This window comes from Betta splendens, chromosome 21, assembly GCF_900634795.4.
Source record: "Betta splendens chromosome 21, fBetSpl5.4, whole genome shotgun sequence".
Taxonomy (NCBI): Eukaryota; Metazoa; Chordata; class Actinopteri; order Anabantiformes; family Osphronemidae; genus Betta; species Betta splendens.
In genome coordinates, this window is record NC_040899.1 from 9,693,421 (window position 1) to 9,706,900 (window position 13,480).

The 13,480-nt window shown below is 45.4% G+C and overlaps 1 long non-coding RNA gene across 1 annotated transcript in view; it reads right to left on the reverse strand.

Moving 5' to 3' along the window:
• LOC114847234 (uncharacterized) overlaps positions 1 to 13,480 on the reverse strand; it is a 35,193-nt gene that overhangs the window by 15,776 nt on the left and 5,937 nt on the right. Inside the window, exons 3-6 of the long non-coding RNA XR_008693382.1 lie at positions 9,643 to 9,807; positions 8,824 to 8,892; positions 8,510 to 8,654; positions 1,031 to 1,158 (exon numbers count right to left, since the gene is read on the reverse strand). This is a non-coding gene — a long non-coding RNA (uncharacterized LOC114847234). The remainder of the gene's footprint in view (positions 1 to 1,030; positions 1,159 to 8,509; positions 8,655 to 8,823; positions 8,893 to 9,642; positions 9,808 to 13,480) is intronic.

Genomic DNA, 13,480 nt, shown 5'->3' on the forward strand with positions numbered 1-13,480 from the left:
ACGACACCGGTCGTTGACAGTGAGGGAGAAAAGCTACTGTATAACTTATCTTCAGTTGTGTATTAAAGGACAGTAGAGTTGGAAGCGGTTCAACCAGATCATAAACGTATTTTGGCAGTTTTAGTTTTGTGTCATGGTTTGACACATTCACTTCTGAAGCTACAACAACAGTTAGAAAGACTAACCTGAAGCATATCACCCATTGTTTGCGTCTAATGAAGTATCTGCACAATCTGGACATTGACTCTGTCTGAATCTGTGAATTTCTGACAAATGACGATATTAAAAAAACGGAGATGCTGTACATTGGTCCCAGAAGCATCACTTTCACAACGTACAGTACTTTAGCAGAGCTCCTCCACATCTATCTGCCCAATTACACAGCATCACTGCGATGCTTTGTAATGCTGAAGGACACAAAAGGCTTCTCTTTAAAAACCAGAAGTTCAAAATCAAAAAGTCTCCTAATTAGTTCGATTTCGCCAGAACGTGTCATCAAAATGTCAGAAGCCTCCACACTTTAAACACGCCGCGCTAAAGCTTTAGACGTCTCACGCAGGTAGGATACACCTATTACAGTGACAGCTTATTGCTGAGGAGGCCCTGTACAAAGAACGTGTGTGTAACACCCTGCTTAGAGTCATTCAGCGAGAACACTGGACCTCCTTTATTACATTAACGTGTGACCGAAGAGCGGAGTGGAGCTTCCAGTGTGTCCATCCCTGGTTTGAGAATGGCTTGAGATTCCCATGACCCCCCTGTGCAGCAGCAAGAGCCTTATCTCTGGAGGGTCAATTACCATTCGCTTTTGCTTGATCTTGTTTGTTTAACTTGACACAGTGAAGAAAGGCCTGACATTGACCGGAATCTGCTGCATTAATGCGTTTCATGTTCCGCATTCATCATTGTCAGTGAGCTGGAGAGGACCGCCGGCTGCACGCGGGGACAGGGAAGAGGTGTGTGGGGTAGAGAGACGGCAGGAGGACGGAGCGCATTGAGAATGTTGTGAAGCTGCTGGATGTTATTTTACCTTTAGAATGTGCTGCTGATGCAGAATACGTCCCTGTAATCTGGAATCCGCTGAAACGTGGATCTTGTGGCTTGAGGAGGTGCTGTTGAGGCCGTGCACAGCTCCACCGTCCTAGTTCAACGTGCAACCTGTGTGATGAAAGGTGAGAACCTGTGAATGTAATTCTCATGCAGTCCGTAATATAAAGTCCACTGCTACAGCTCAGACAGATAATTCAAGGTTCAGGCCGTCAGAATGTCTCATACCCTTTTTCCCCGCTTTATGTGCACATGTCCTCCTAATAACTACTGATACTATGAGATTTGTACATGATTTAGTTTTACCTGAACAGAAGCGATGAACTGGATGTTTGTTTTATTATATTAAATGCTTTAAACTGTTTTGTCAAGTCTGTTCGCAAAATTTACTCTGTTCATTTTATTTGTTTCTGTTGTTCTAATTGAATGTTCATGTGCTAGTGTAAAAGAGGTAAAAAGAAATTATAAAAGCAAGCATAACAGAACCTGAGCACAGTACGACAACTATTTTTATCATTATTATCTTATGATATTCTCTTTTTAGCTCTGTTTGGTTTTCCACCAAACCTGGAGACGAACCACTGGCTCATCAGATGCTACAGGCGTCAATCACTGCATCAGTCTGCTTCCTTTAAACAGATGATTCATATATGTTGCGTTTATTTCTCAAAACGCTGCTCATCAGTTACTTGTAGGGCTCAAATGCCGTGACACAACAATTAAAAATCCATCGAAAATCACATTTTGCCCTAAGCAATTCACCAAAATGAAAAAATCCATCCACGGTTAAATGCAGAATAATGTCGGCACTTCATCAGAAATGATGAAAAGATTATATGAATATGTCTCTTCAGTGTTTGCTGTTGCTAAAAAATGTTTAATTTTGAAATTGTGTTGACAGAAACTCCCACACAAGCCCCAACAGCGAACCCAGGGCTCAATTAGTAGCGGTGGTAGAGAGAGCTGTCACTAACTGTCTGTGTTTACAGGTGATCCATATAGTTTTGATCAACCTGAAATAAAGAGTCTTGAAACTAACAACTGGACCAAAATAAGAGTTTTTTTATTCATTGCACTCCAGCAGCCACGACTGAATGTTTGATTGAATGTTTATTCTAAGACTGCAGCACAAAGTAGAGATTCTAATACCTTTATAAGATGTTTAACCTTCTTTTAATGATTTCTTTTAGCTTGATTTGTGTCACTGACAGAACGCCTCGGGTTTGGACATAATCACATCCTTCAGTGGGAACACAAAATGCGTCATTAGGGGGAACATTCACAGGGGAAAGACAACAAGGATATGCTGTTCTAGTAAACATCTGGAGTGCTGTCACCGAGCCTGCATATAAGACTGAGTGCCATGGTTACTGAGCTAAAAGAGGATCATCAGCGCAGGGTTTCTATTAAGAGAGAAATCTAAAACCTCTCCTCATAAAGGCAGAACAGAGAAACACCAAATACTCTCTCAAACACACACACACACACACACACACACACACACACACACACACACACACACACACACACACACACACACACACACACACACACACACACACACACACACACACTTTTCTTGTAATCCTTTCTGAACAACCTTCATTAAGGCTTTGGGTTCCTGTGATGTATAGAACCTCTTACCATCTGTACATCCACAGCCTTGGCCCTTGGCTTGTGCTGTCTGACCAGCTCGCGTGCTCGTACCACAGAAGGTCACCGTCAAAGGCGTCTATTACTTAAGGGTGTTACTTTAAGCTGCAACTGTTTGATTTAATTTAATAAAGAGGCATGCAAATGAATAATTCATAAATAGCGTAATAAATATAAACTCTGAGATCCGAAAACTCTTCGTTCCTGGAAGCACTGAGCAGCTTTCACAGCATTCAGACAGCAATCAGGTCCACATCTGGGCCGTACGTCAGATGACTTATTGAGGAGAGAATGACAGGAAGGGCAAGGTTGGAGCTAAAGCTCAGCAGAATCAAAGTGCAATAAAAGTGCTGCTAGGTACGGCGCTAATAATAGACCAATACAAACACAACTCCAGACAGGAATAGCAGGATCAAAACAATGCCTATTTAGTGCTCACGCAGGCGGCGTGAATGGCTTTTGTGTGGCGCTTATTATTGCAGCCTCAGCGTAGCAGCCGTACAGAGCGAATCTCAGTAATTAACCTATGGTAATGACAAAAGCCAATTTATGGCTCTTAAAGATCAAATGTATCTGGGTTAATGTGAGGTCAATCTAATGCATGTGCGGGAATACCGGCGCCGGATATTGAGCGAGCCGTTTGGGGGAAGAGGCGTCCGATCGGCGGCCGACGAGGACGCGCTGTCACAGGCGTCCATTCTAAACGGACAGTAATGCGCAAGTGTCACGCTGCAAACAAGACGCGGATTCTTTTTTTTTTTTTTTTTTATAGAAGCTGAACGTGAGTGTAGTTTAAGTATGTTGACACTCATAGGTGACATGTGAGTCACCTGTTCACTTCTGTGGGGCACTCACTTTCCACGAGGTCCACAATTCATGGAAGTGCGCTTTTCTTTCTACTGCAGGAAATGACATAACTCAGCACCTGGAGCGTCCCAAGACCTTAAAGCCCTTTGTTGGGACCCTTTGGATCCAGGCTCTGCTCTCACTGGTGTTTGTTACTCACCAGAGCATTTTCTATATTCACAGTATTAGTTGGCAAAGAATCATGAGCTATCCTGCTATCAGTACGTCAGCTTTTTCTTATTGAAACATAATAAAAGAAAATAATAAAGGCACCCTCTACTCAAATATTCTTTGTAGGGCCTTCGTCTGAAGGTGGGGGCCAGATGTTGAGCCACCTGGACACAGCGACAGACAAAACAGGCATTAGCTATTCAGCCAGACTCCAAACAGAACCTACTGACAGATCACGGCTCCTGGGGAGTTATGCTGCATTTAAATAGCACCTTTTGATATTAGATCAATACAGCGGATTAACAGTCAAGTCACTCATGGGCAGATGCTGCGGGGAGACAGCATGCTTTGACTGTGATACATTATGTGCCAGAACTAAACAAAGAAGTTATTTCAATTCCAATGGTTTTGTTACTTTTTTCACAAAAGGTCAAGCGCTGTCAAAAATATCAGCATACTGACCTTTTTAAACATTCCAGAAACATTGGGATCATAGATTATGCGTTCTTCCACACTTTCTTGCCAGCAAAGGGTTAAAACTCATTCACACAAAACTCGCAGGGGGCTGCAACTCTCTGTGCTTGTCATTTGCAGGTCATTGTACAGTTCATTTGAAGTCTAACATGGCATGGACTGTCCTGGTGACGTGTGTGTATTGTCAGGAGGGCAGCGGCACACACACACACACACACACACACACACACACACACACACACACACACACACACACACACACACACACACACACACACACACACACACACACTCGTCACAGCTTATCATCATCTAAATATTTTTTTTCCTGTTTTAATAATCGGCTTCATGATCAGCGAGACACGGCAGATACAGTCCAGCTGTAGTGGAAGGATGCCCCCTGGGTCAAAGCAGGCCTCCTCACTGCACTGCCGTAAGCATCCAAAGCACTAAGAGCTGAAAGTTTGATGATTGGACAACATAAAACCATGAACAGCACAAACTGCTGGTCCGCTCTTCTTCCTGCTCACTGACAGTGTTACTGGAGTCAGGACATCTCTTCTATCTCCAACAAGCACGTTGGACCAATAGACACAAGGGCCCCTTCAGTACCACGACTCAGTATTTGTGCGTCCGTGCACACGTGCACGCTCTCCGTGCTCCGTGTTTCTCTCTGACTCCAGTCGCTGGAAAACAAACGAGCTCCAGATGCTGCTCCCCAACAAAGCGCCTTTTCTTATATCGCAGTGACATATAAAGGATTAAATATTTATACGCTATTGTGTATCGATTGAAAAAAATACCTGCCACTGTAATGGGTCGGTTGATATTTCTGAATAAAACAATGACAAACTCGTTATCAAAGGGCATTTTTTAAACATTTATGACAGCTGAGTAGCTGTGGAGCAGAAGGCCTCACATGGGCCATAAAAGCCTGCGGATGAAGGCAACGCACATTTAGAGTTGTTCACAGTGAAACTTATGTATGACAAACAGCATCTTTGGGGATGCATTAACTTACAGAACCTGGCACCATGGATGCAACGGCTCAATTGATTATTTTGATGGGCACTTACGCAGCTTCTCAAACAAGTCAGCGCAGCATAAATCTGGCACTGGCTGAGGCCAATAACACGCATCCCCTGGATATTACTGCACGTTTAAGGTGAACCGGAGGCTGCGCAGGAAAGTTTGCGAGAGCTCAGAGACGAAGCTGGAAACTGAAAGAAGTGCTTTTCATTCTGTGATTCGAGAAGCGCGGTGAGCGACACTGACGCCTCTGTTGTTCGCCTGACTCATGGCTGGGGAATGAGACGGCGCTGTGGCGTGGAAAGACGAGAGAGAGAGAGTCCTCTTCAGGCTGCAGGAAGTGAACAAAGAGCGTCTTACACGCCAGTCAGAGTCCAGTAAGTCAAGCAGAGCACAGCAGCAGAGACCCCCACTCCCTAAAGGGGAAGGACCGGAGCATGGGCTGTCCACCGTGGGGGGGCCAGCAGGTCTTCTGAGGTGTCACCTCCACGCAGTGTGACAAGCCCCTCTGGTGCGACCCTCCTTCACACTACCCACCCCCCACCTTCTTCCACAGTCTTAGACGAGTGAGTGAAGACCCCCAGCTCAGGCGCGACCACAGGCAAGGGCGACGGCGCGGGCCGCAGCGGCCACGGCTCCTCGCGCTATCACTTCACACTCGCTCTCTCTCTCTCTCTCTCTCCTCCGTCCGCTCCCCTTTTTGCTTCTCAGGCTCCGGGCCACCTCTGCTCATTTTGTGACTACAGGACTTTTACCAGGGTCTCGCCCAGACATACGCCACATGTCAGCCCGCTGTCCGCGGCCACGCAGCCTAAAGCCAGATGGAGTGTGAGGCTTGAACTGGAGTACCACTGTGACACGTCCCCTACAACCATCCCCCGTCAGAGCCTTTATCTCCTATAGTGATGGAATAAACAGTCCGAATGTTTACCAACTTGAATAATAGAGCTTCTTACTGTAGAAAAGCAGGCTAAAGCCAAATGATCGGACAAATAAAACAATAGCTTCATGATGTCACTTGGTCTAGGTACCACAAACATTTGATCAACTGCTGAATTATTCAAGTTTACACTGTTTGATTGAACATAGATAATGTGTCTAACTTCAAGGCTTTTGACGAGTATGTTGCATTTTATACGTTTAACATGTTTAATTTAATCCTAATCTGAAAAAAGTGGGGAAAAATAAATATGTAAAAGTTATGTATACTTCTTAGATGTAATCAGTTGTCTGATTTAACCCATACATGCTCCTCACAGTCTGCTCCACACTAGAGATAAAACGGATCGCATCAGTCAACTTTTTCCTCAGTTTCTTTCCTTTAACATACAGAAAGCAGAGCTCTAATATCAAGGAATGCAAAAAAAAAAAAAAAGAAAAAACCCTCATGGACTAATCTTGTGCTGAGTACAGCCATGATAATGATGATGGATTAGAAATACAGCTGTGTATTGGGATTACAGTGCTATTAACTGGCCAGGGGAGGAGGACGAGGAGGCCGACCAGTATCAAGCTAATCAATCAAATAATCGGGACAAGCCCCTGTCTACTAGAAACAATTAGACCACTTCTACAAAATCAATAACCCTGCATTCTGTTTAGATACCCACTGGTCACTCATTCAATAAAGCCTCCGTGGGTTTTGATAAGCCTGCCAGTCGGCAAGGGCCATTTGAGGCTCAGCGTGGGAGCAAAATACATCAAACAGGCTCCAAGAAGGCCTCATAAAAATTGCAAATCGAAAACAATATAATTTAATATGGCAAAGGTTATTTCTCCACTTGTTCATTATCAAATGTCTCATGTGAAAGCGCGGCTATGAGGGAGGGGGACAAATCCATTTTGTCCTCAGTGTTTGGGGAAAACAACAGGGACATGCATTATATCTAAAGGAAAACAAAACACCGATGGAATCAAAGGGGTTCATGAAGTTGCTAAAGAAATAGTGGCAGTAGAGGTGTCTCCTGGTTCCAGCACAGCTCCCATACATAATTAAAGCAGGAATTTGTATCTGTCTGCACTCTGTGGCCTCCTGATGAATTAATATCTGGTGGAAGTCCTACACAGCCATCAGATTAGCTCATTTATTTCTGTCAGCTGCTTGCTCTATCAGCTATTTGTAAATCAGAGAGGGTGTTTGTGTGTGTGTGTGTGTGTGTGTGGGGGGGGGGGGGTTGTTGAGATTGTTGGACGTGTATTTATTATCATAAATGGCTGTTATGAATTAGGTCTGATTCAAGCGTCCAGGCTATAGAGCCGCAAGTGTAAGTGCACGGTGATGACTCATTCGTTTTCCACGGGAGAAACGTTGAGTTCCCGCCGCTGCTAGTTATACCTGCTGTTCTCACACCGTACGCGGAGCTGCACGGCGGACGGCGGCAAAACGCAAACGCAGCTGCCAAACGGCGGGCGACAATCACCCCGCATGCTGTGGCCCACGGAGGCTGGAGTTCTCAATCAGGGTGGAGCTGATGCTCTCCTCTGACGGGGGCTTGAGACGGGTGCGAGCGGGCGCTAAAAAAAAAAAAAAAAAAAAAAAAAGAAAGATAACAGGATGCGGGAGCAGCGCGCCGTCAGGATCGGAGGTGCTCTATGCCTCATGTGCATGGGAGGGTGCAGCGGTAAGGAGGGGAACAAACAAGAAGACTGCATTAACCTTTGGTCTGCTGGGGAGGGGAGGGCACGCGCCGGCCGGGCTGGTTGAAGGGACACCCCATAATCAGGCTCCTGTCAGCACTGTTTCCAGGAGATTAATTCAGCTGGTTTCAATTCCAGCCGCTGCTCCCTTAGCCTCAACCCAGGGTGCACATATCGTCCTTTTTAAAACACATGCATGTGGCACTGACTCAATTTAACACAGGCATAGCTGAGGGGGAAGGCTGGGTCACGCCGAACCCAAATAACATGCATCAAAGGCGAGCAGAAATCCCAGCTCTTGTCAAGGCGGAGAGAGGACGTAGCCCAAACCTCCGCGAGGGGGGGGGGGGGGGGGGTATGTTTGGTCAGGCTGGACTCGGAAATGACACGCGAGAGATGGAGATCTCCGCGTACAGTCGGCGAAATCATTACACCAGGCGGGGGACACTCATCTGTGGTTTCCATTTCCACTAAACACCTGCTCTGAGCCACGCACGCGCGCACGGGCCGCCAGACAGCGTCTGGCTGCTATGGCCAGAGGCTGAGGAGTCTCTCTCCTGGTGCCGGCTAATGAACTGATGAGACGGCGGCGCTAAGGAGCAGGTGATCCGCGGGGACGGTGACAGAGACGTAGGGGCTCGCCGTTAGTTACCTGTAATAGCCCGGGATGACGATGTGCACCCCAGCACTGGGCTGACAGATGTCAGGGTTCTTCTGATCATCCATTTTCCGCGGCGCGTCCGTAAAAGGTCCCGTGGCATTGATAACACATTTGGCTCTGACATCAAATTCCTGCCCTATGAAAGAAAACAGCATCAATCACTAGGGGCTATTCATCTGTGTCTGGTGACAAGCCGGATTATTAATTTATCAGCGAACGCCCCCCTCTCTCTCTCCGTAATAGAGTGGCTCGAGTGTGTCCATGGGAGACTTCCCAGGATTGTAATTAATAGGAAACAGACATACCTAATTTCCCTCTTGCCTCTTTGTGTCACAGGGTGGCTCAGTGGCAGTGACTGAGGGAGCCTTTTGAAACTGTAGAAGGGAAATGTTTGTTAATGTGATGCCCGATGTTGACGAGCTACAGTACATAATGGGACGCGTATCAAAAGATACGGCGAGCGAGGCAAATGATCTGCGCCGACATCGGGACGACATCGGGACGACATCGGGACGAACGGCGAGCTGCGGTTTCTAATTTGACACCAGGAGGAAAAAAAAAAAAAAAAAAAAAATCGCAAAATTCAGATTTTTGGATTTTTTGAAAACGAACAAAAAAAAATGAGACAAAGAAAAAAGAACTGATGACAAAACTGTTTCTATTATCCTTTCAGTCTAAGCCCTCCCTATGCGAGGCCCTCCTCTCACATTATTAAAGTGAGACATCTCCCTCAAGAGCACACTTCCATCTTTAAAAACATCAGGGGGTGGTCATGTATTGAGATCCTCAAATCTTGGTTATTCATGAAATGTTTCAGAATACCGTCTTTTACCCTTAACAGCTTTATTCTTCCAAAGCCGGCCCTATGCATGACATTTAAAAGGTAAGTAAGGCCATTTGGAGTACGCTAATTCCGTCTTATGTTCCTCCCTACAAGATCTGAAGCAGCCCTCTACGCCATAAAATGCTTATAAAATATTAAAAGCCCTTGCATTAGATGTGCAATGACTATGTGCAAACTAGCAGTGAGTAAGAGGTGCTGGGAGGGCCCCTGTTGTGAGGGCGAGCGAGAGCGGGAGCAGAGTGAGGCAGGGAGGAAGGAGGCGAGCTTTTGTTGGATTTACCTGTGATCACATCCCTGCAGTGCGCTCCGCGGACCCTCTCCTTCCCCGTCTGTGGCTCTGCCCTCTTCAGTAGGTGCACCACTTCAGTATAATTGGCCATGGCAGCCCCATACCTGGCAGCAGTGAGGGCGATGGCGAGGTTCATTCGAGCATCGCCGTGTTGTCCTGCAGCGGGGGGACAGGACCAGAGCAGGGGGATGTGAGTCACCCCGAGCCTGTGACTGGTGGTATGGAAGTGTGTCGGAACCGATATGTCACATCTGTCCCTGTCACTTTGCATCAGCGCAACGGCTGCTCCGGCCACATAAGGAGCCACTGTGGCCCTTTGGCCTGAGTGTGGGCCCCCCTGAACACCCCTCCCCTTTCCTTAACTCCCTCCCTCCCCTCTCGTCTCCTCTCCTCTCCCGTGCTGCGAAGGAAAAGCAGTCCTCGGGAAAAGGCAGGGAACGCAGGGATAAGGCACGAACGCATCAAAGCCATAGACGTTGCAGAAGAGCAGTGACAAGAGCGGACGAACCTGTCGTCATGCAGGTTTACATTGAGCGTGTTTTTCCAGCCTCAGTTACTATTCAAATCATTTTTTATCTTTTTTTTTTTTAAACAAATCACTGGAACGAGTCAGTATGCTTCCTGATCATCCCATTTTCCAGTGATGTTGGTCACAGGAGCTGATCCGCGTTTTAAACCGAACATCCCCCGGCAGAACCCTTGTAACGCGCAGAGAAATCCAGAATCAAGATTTATGGATTAATCCTTCTTGGGCTTCAAAATACCAGAGCTCTACTCTATTCAGAGTCACAAGGTCACAAGTTTTGTAATTTAAATGAAAGGGTCTAAAAGGTGACAAATGAACAAAGCCCCGTTTCATTAGGAAGTGATTCTTATGTACATCTTTGAAGATTTATTGCTGGACAATCCCTTGGTTCAAAAGTAAAGAGAGAATAGAGATGATTAATCACTTTTAATGTTGGTGTCTCGGGTGACTTTCCTTCTATTTGTTATTGCCGGGGAAGTTCAAGTCCTCATTGTTGGCCAGGGAAAATGTTGCTACTTTGCAGGAACGAGCAGGGTCCTTTGTGCCCTGATTTATTTTACATTTGAGCGACTTGGGGCAAGCTAGCTGGTGGGCTCTGCTTAATGCTACGACATGCTGGAAGCCATTCCCCCCACAACGGGAAATAAATAAATAAACTGCAAGCAAAAAGTAAAAAAAAAGAAAAACAGGAAAACAACAGATTTAAAGGCCACATTTTAGAATGAATTACATACAAGAGTATGCACCCTGCCATGATGTATTAGGAAGACCATGGAATCCACTTCTTCATCTCTGTAGGGTGAATGTGACCATTATAGTATGTAGTTAGCAAACCTATGCCACCGGTGGCGTGTGTGCACATGAATACACGAGCACGCACGCACACACAGCGGTACACGCGGCTCAGACGTGGCAGCTCGGCACCAGTAGGCAGTGTCTGATCCAGGATGATTGCTGAGCCCCCCGGTGACCTTTGACCCCGTGATTCACAGCTCTCTGTTGCGAGCCTGTCACAGATTGGCACTGGGCAAAGAACAGGAGCATTAATACTACATTAAATGTCAGGAATTCAAGGATTAGTCAGATCGCGGTAGCGGGATTTATGAATGAGCAGCCTAGCATGGTTATAATAACCTGACACGCTGATGAAGATAACAATAATGATGATGATAATTATCATCAGCAATTAAAAGCCAAAATGGCTGAATGACAGAGTGGAGCTAAATGAGCATCACAGCTCCCTGGAGGAACGGCTGCCTCCCCCCTCCCTCCCGCTCCACCCCTACCTCCGGTTGGCTCACACCACACTCATTCCAGCCTCCTGGAGGTACAAAACTCAGTGGAGTGAGAGAAACTCTGCAGCTGGACAAAATGCTGCAAAATGACAGAGACAATAATGACAATAAATTTCATGTCTCCCAGTCATAGAGCCAGAGATGCTTGGCTGGGCTGACTTGTCCAATTAAATTGTTACAGGTACAGTGGGAGAGGGAGTTATTATCCCAGATGCTTTTGTCAATTACTTCTCCTTTGCTAAAACCTAGGCAATAGTTGAATATGAGATATATTTAGCAATATTTCCTAGTTTAAGTATAGTGCAGTATTGTAAATATGATGACTGTACTGTACATTACAAATGAAACCTTCTATTGTGAACTGTAAATATTGGAAGTTTTATTAAGTCCCTTTATGAGAATTGTGTGATTTATTGCACAATCCAACGATTAACTTGTCATTTCTTCCTAAATTATACGTTTGCAAAAAAAAACATGTTTTCTCAGGCTGAAGGATGTCTACATGTTGAAACTATGTGATTGTGATGGCCTGATAAATCCTGAGGAGATGAACCCAAGCAGTCAAAGCTCGATCCCCAGTAAAGAAGGTCAGGACAGAAAATGTCACTGCCATAATGTACCCAGTTGCGTATGAGAGAAGGGGTGGAAAAGACAGCTTGAGGAAATATTAAATACATGTAAATGCTTTTATACTTTAAAATGTTTCCTTGTACCTTTTAGACTACTTCATAGAAATATTTCTTTGAATGACACAAGAAAACTCGCTTTGCAGATTCTTCAATTTTCTCGGTTTTTCCAGAAGACAACAATAAGAAATGAGAAAATATAAATAGCTTGTGTAAAACACCCCCTCTCCTACTTACTTCTGCTAAATGAATAAGGTTGACAGATCGCTGCTCACATAGTGGCCCGTATTCGCTCACAAGTACGCTGCCTTTTTGCAGTACATGGGAATCCACATATCCTCAAATGCTAAATGAAGTCTGACAGATAGCCTAGAGAAAGAAAGTTGGGAGTTTGCAGCTACAAGGGAGACCTTGAGTGAACAGGACATGCTATGTACACCCTGGCTAACAATCAACATATGCTTTGTTTTTCCGATGCCAACACGAGGCACATGTAGCCCGGAGAAAGATGGGACTGGTTGGAACGCGATGCCTACTGGCTATTTTCTGTTCTTAAAAAAAAAAAAAATGTTGTTTCTAATTTGTTTACGCTTACATAAACACCAATTACACGGCCGTGTGAGACACAGATGTTTCACTGGGAAGGTAGAATATGACCAAATTGAACAGGGATAATTAAATGTGGGTTTATGGAAGACTATAATATGGTTAGAAACATTAATGACAACATACATGTACGTAAAATGACAAACATCGATCCTCCTCGCGCTTCTTGTTCACATTAGATGCGAGGACACAAGTTTTGCATGAGATGAAACAGAAGAGTTTTGCAGCCAGATTGCTGCTAGCAGCATTTCCAGCTGTGATAAGTGCTATGATTTTTAACATCGCACGGAGTGATTCATTCTGTACACTTTCGTTCGCGCGGACATCTTTTTGTTTTATAATTGAAGCATTATGGTAAGAAATGGCCCCCACCACTTCCTGTCAGAAGCAGGGAATAGTGGGGGAACCGTCATCACCTGGTGGAATGAAACGCGCGTGGGGTTGGTATGACATGTTAGCATGGAGCCTCTCCTCCTGTGATACTGTCTGCAGCCTCCTCCTCTGTGACAGCGTTTGCGGCACCGAGGAAGAGATTTCGTTCCCAGACAGGCTTGAACTCTGCGTTGACTGATGATAGCTGGGTCAGATATGGCTTTGTGCAAGTTGAGGGAGGAGTTCTGGAAAGGTGACAGGCAGCGTGATGAGTTAAGACGCTACAGCAGCCAAGAAATGAGAGAGAAATCAGAAAATCTCCCCCTCTCAGTAATGAGACACACCTGTACACTGCTTTAAATACCAGAGAGAAGCTCTAAATGTCAGGTGCAATTAAAGCTTAT